Source organism: Frieseomelitta varia, unplaced genomic scaffold, assembly GCF_011392965.1.
Source record: "Frieseomelitta varia isolate USP_RPSP 00005682 unplaced genomic scaffold, Fvar_1.2 scaffold_383, whole genome shotgun sequence".
Lineage (NCBI taxonomy): Eukaryota > Metazoa > Arthropoda > Insecta > Hymenoptera > Apidae > Frieseomelitta > Frieseomelitta varia.
This window is the reverse complement of record NW_025110127.1, coordinates 73,623-79,283: the sequence shown is the minus strand read 5'-3', so window position 1 is coordinate 79,283 and position 5,661 is coordinate 73,623.

Below are 5,661 nucleotides of genomic sequence, written 5' to 3'. Positions count from 1 at the left end.
CACAATGCGAATTTCCATAAGTATTAACAGTCTGCTAATTAATACGTCCAAAAGGTGTTATCGAATCACCACTATAATTCCTTCAATCTTCAAATTTAAACAATTCATTAAACCTAATATTCCCCTAACATCATCGTAGAATGCGAATTTCCATAAATATTAACAGTCTGCTAATTAATACGTCCAAATGGTGTTATCAAATCATCACTATAATCCCTGCTTATTAGTGAAGTAAAAAGAATGGTATATACGATCTCCCTCGCAATACGCAAATAAGCTTTAAATATGCATCTCATGCATGGTTAACGCCCGCAACGAAATCGTTTCAACCCGTTTTCCAATTGCCACTGCCTTCCCCTCCCCCTGCCGCCGGAATATTTCAAATTGCTTAAAGTCGCCGATCCAGCCCCAGTATTTATCGCTCTGCGGTTAATTAAAAACAGGCGGTTTATTTGTCGCGATTAATTCGAAGAATCGATCCGCGTGTTAACGAGTGCCCTTTTCTCCTTCCCCCTCCCTCTGCGTTCGTGCACGGTTAATTGCCTATCGACTGGAATTTAGAGAGTTTCAGGTAATTAGGATCGTTCGTTTGCGCGTCTGCTTTTCCTCCATCACGTTGTTAGGAATTAATCAGGCATCAGTCGTTTAGTACTATGGCCAAAGAAAAGGTACAAATCGGAGAGGACGTGACATTTAGCGCGGCGAAAGAAACCCACAGTCAATTTTTAGCTAGTATCGCGACATTTCTACGTCGATAATTTACCAAGTGGAAGGTCTTGTCTTGTTCGAGTAAAAGTTCTAGTAAGTAAAATTGTACAGTATAATTTTTAATCATACGCTTCGTTGTCATTTCGTGTTTTGTCCCTGCACGTCAATTAAAATTTAATAGAAAAGAATGTATCGAGGTGTATTAATTTAGTTAAATGTCATTTCTTCTTTCTTTCCTGGAAAACGTTTAAAACGAACGCTCGATACATTAACGGGGGTATTTAGGTGTGTAAAGATGGAAAATGTTGAAGTGTCCATTGTAATTACAGCTGTGGATGTTTAACTTACTTCTATTAACTTTTACTTGTAACTCTGTTTTTTAACGAAGGATGAGATTTTTCTTTCATCTGTACTCCACAGTAACACACATGTCGAAGTGTTTGTAATATTACGACACGTTATTAGCTGGTCGATTGGTCATAGAACTTTAAATACATGGAAATGCTGAATGTGAAATGTAATATTTACTGCTCTTTACATATCTGAAGTATCTCCTTTCTAAGTTTTTCAGGCGTTCTCTGCGTTTATTGGGAATTTAAATGCAAAACAGCTATGCGTGGTATACATATACATAAAATACGTAGTGATTTAAATCACGTACTTTTTATACTCTTGTCACTTCGAAAAAATCACGAAGTAAATGAACTTCAATTAACGAGCGAAATTTCATTAAATTGAACAAACAACCTTCCAGCAGAGCACCGCAACGTGACAAATATCGAACGAAATCTCGACATCGAAGTCGACATTAAATCGAGCAAATCAAATTAACTGAACAGTTTCCCGATAGAGGACAATGTCGCGAATATTAAACACTCGAGGCCTCAATCGGACGAAAGTTCGCCGGAGATTCTAGCGAAAAAGGATTCTCTCGCTCCGTGCATATTTCATCTCTGCCTTTCCATCTTTCTTTCTTTCTTTCTTTCTTTTTTTTCTTTCATTTACGGATTCTTATTTCAAAAGACCGCTTTCGCGGTATGAATTGCTCGTTAGTAGAAGCTCCTCCTCGCTCTCCTTCCCCTCCTCGTTTCCTCATTTTTTTGAATCGCGTAATAAACTTCACGGTAGACATTTGTTTCGTTTTGCTCCCGCACGGGTCGTTCGATCGGCGCCTTGATTGTCTACAGTCACGAATCAATCGAGCTTGACATTCATGCGTGCAAATGATGCGTGTAGATTCGCCGAGTTTCTTTCGTGCCGATGCTCGAGACGATTCCCTCGCAGCGGATCTATATTGCGAACCGTGCCGAGAAGGAATTATCCCCGCGTGCGAGTTGCCCGTCGCCACAACCAATGACTCGTCGTCGATCAAAATAAAATCGATGAAACGACGATTGTTTGACAGACTGCGAATTTTTATGTGCATTTGTATCTCGTAAATTTCAAAATATGCACAGAAAATGCATAGGAAAACGTAGATATATAAAATATTTATGTCCGTGTTGATGACTGTCTGTCTGAAAGATGATCTAAGAAATAGAAGCTACATTATTTATAATATAAATATTTTTGTAATTTAAATATTAATGTATATAAATATATTTAATATTTTTAAAATTATAATTATTAATATATATATATATATAAATATTTTTATAATTTAAATATTTTACGTTTATTTAATATTGCATTGATTATTATTATTATTATTATTATTATTATGTCTGCATTGTTCGTATTTTGTGGATTTTTGCGTCTCAGAAATTTTCAAAACAAATTTCTATTTCTTTAGATACAGTTGGCACAAAATTTAATAATTCTAGTAACTAGTCTATTCCTTTCATCACGCGTGTATTATCGAGTTTTGATTATTTTCTTTATGTTCATTGGAAACTTGGAAGTGAACGAGATTTGGCTATAAATTAACATTAATCCGATATCAATGCCGATCTCGATTGATTGATCAATGCTAATTTTGATGCTTTTGAAACACTATATTCATAATTAGATTACGTAATAGAGTGTAATTTCGCTGTTAACTAGTAAATCTGTCATGTGTTTCCAATATCCAAGGTTAATGGAGTTAATCTTTGGTAACTGTTCAATTTTATTAGGTATTCTTGTGTACGAGCTTAGATAATAAAGAAAACGTTTTAACTTTTATTTAAGGAAACATTGACAATTGAAAATTAAAAATATTTCAAGAAAATTAACGAAATATTGGAATTTATGTGGATAATATTAAAAAAAAAAGAAAATCTCTCAAGAAACATTATGGGCAGTTCAAAAAACGTGATTCTCGAGTTATTAAAGATATCGTATACCTTTATAATTTGGCGTACTTTATATATTTTGTAAATGCATCGAAATTTAAATCTGTCCCATCGTTGTGCCCATTAATTTCAATAATTATTTTTAATTTAAATAAATTCCTCCCAATAAATAAAAAAATCAATTTGGGAAGAAAAAATTCCACTTGAATGTGGATTTAATCCAGTTTCAAAATTTATGTTACCATTTTCAATACCGTATAATTTTTTAAAAATTAGATTATTATTTTCAATCTTTAATATTGAAATTACTTTATCAATTCCTATAATTCTTCATTCGAAATACATAAATTTTTATTATACACTAAATGTAATTTTATCATTTATATTTACAATACTATAGAATGAATAATAGGATACTTATATCGAATATTTTTCTTCGATTAACAATTCTCTGTTTAAAACCTATTCTCGCTGTGTCTGAGAAATATACTTCCTCCAGTTTCATTACTATAAGCAACTATCTGCAATTTTCAAGCTTCATTCTTCCAAAAAACCAAGCGTCAAGAATAATTTTCGTTCGTATGCAAAACCAATCCTCGATTAATCGTCCGCGATTCACCAGAACCGTCCTGTATATTATCCAAAAAAAAGAAAAAAGAACAACATTATCCAGCACCAAAAGTGTCGAACACAAATCACGGCGAAAATCCACAGTGAAAACACGATGCAAACCGCGATGCAGCGTGGCCAGTGGAAGATCCATCATGCGTGGCTCGCGATTAGTTAACGTCTGTGAAATTCCACACTCCCAATTAAGCGGCGTGCCAGCGAGCTTACGTGCATTTTTACACAGAGAGATAGAGAGAGAGAGAAAGAGAGAGAGAGAGAGAGAGAGAGAGAGAGAGAGAGAGAGAGAGAGGTGGCTCTGATGGGTGCCGATGGCAGCGGCGCGTTTTACCCGCTCGTTATCATTTGATTGGCGCCTTGGTTATCGATCCGCTCTCTCTCTCTCTTTCTCTCTCTCTCTCTCTCTCTCTCTCTGTGTCGCACACGCTGTGTGCAAATCGCTAAAAGCGAGGCCCGACTGCTGCTGTTGTTGCTCGTTTCGCGGGAACTCGCGAGCGGAACCGGTCGACGATCACCGCCGATTGTAATGAACTCATTAGCGACGCGAGAGAGACGATGGTGTGTGCGATCTTTCTTTCCATTTCTTTTCTCGTTTCTTTCTTTTCCTTCTGCGCTTCGAATACACAGTGGCTCTTTCTTTCTTTCTTTCTTTCCTTCTTTTTTTTTTTTTTTTGTTCATCCGGGATTCGATCCACACGAGCGAGATAACACACGCGAGGCGAAACTAGGTTGCACAGAGCGTCTGGAGGAAGAGCTTCCAGTTCGTCTAGCAATCGGTTCATTACGGTTCACGTGTGTGTTTGTGTGTGTGTGTGTGTATGGGGGGGGGAGGAGGGAGTTTTCACCAGTTTAACCGGGCGACACACATTTCATTTGGTAGACACGTTCCGAGGACTTTGGTCCGGTTTTAATCCGCGGCCGGTGACCGTTGGCTCATGGACGACTCCTGGTAATTTACGGGTCGGATCGAGTGAAATTTTCGGTATTTCCAGTTTGTATTTTATGTTCTTCGCGACGCGGAGGCGGCTAAATTAAATTAAAAATTCTGGAATCAATTCGTTGACAATGAACACTTAATTAAGTGTTATTATAATTTCCGATATTTCATTTTAATTTGTATTTTATGTTCTTCGTGATATAGGGCAGCAAAATTAAATTAAATTAAAAATTCTGGAATCAAGTGGTTCAATTTTAATTCCTCATGGTCCCGAATAGTCATTGGTATTCACTGTTGACAATGAACATTTAATTAAGTGTTAGTGCATTGTAATTTCCGATATTTCATTTTAATTTGTATTTTATGTTCTTCGTGATACAGGGAGAGGGGCAGTAAAAATTAAATTAAGTTAAAAATTCTAGAATCAAGTGCTTCAATCTCAACTCGTCATGGTCCCAAATGGTCATTGGTATTCACTGTTGACAATGAACATTTAATTAAGTGTTAGTGCATTATAATTATGTGCGATCTTTGTAACGCTATTGTTGGAAAAGAGTGATCACTCATGAGAGTATATGCTCACATACTAAATTTTCGACGTTTAAAAAATAGTCGATAGGGTTCATTATATGCTGATTATAAAACTAAGTAAAAGTTGTTTAAATATTAAAGCTCAAATACATGGAAATTTGATGGTAATTAAATTAAAATTTAGAAAAATTTAATAGCAACTTTATTAATCCACTGAATCTACGAGTTTACTTCAGACAAGTTTTAGACTGATTGTTTCGTAATCTTGATGTTCAACAATCCCGTTAATATTATATTAATTACTATTGTAATAATGCTAGTGTATAATTACAAGTATTTTATTATTTATTCTATCCGAAATTATTTTCACTCTATAAACGACGAAAATAATTTCGGGAACGATTGTTTGCTTCGAACAAACTAACGCAAAATAATTAATATACATACATATATTATATTTCAATAAATATCGAATAATGATATTAAATTAAATTTCAACATTCGATATACCTTCCTACGCTTTTCACAAACAAAGTATTGCCTTTTACAAAGCAAAAGGGAGAAAATTGAACGACAATAGAAAAA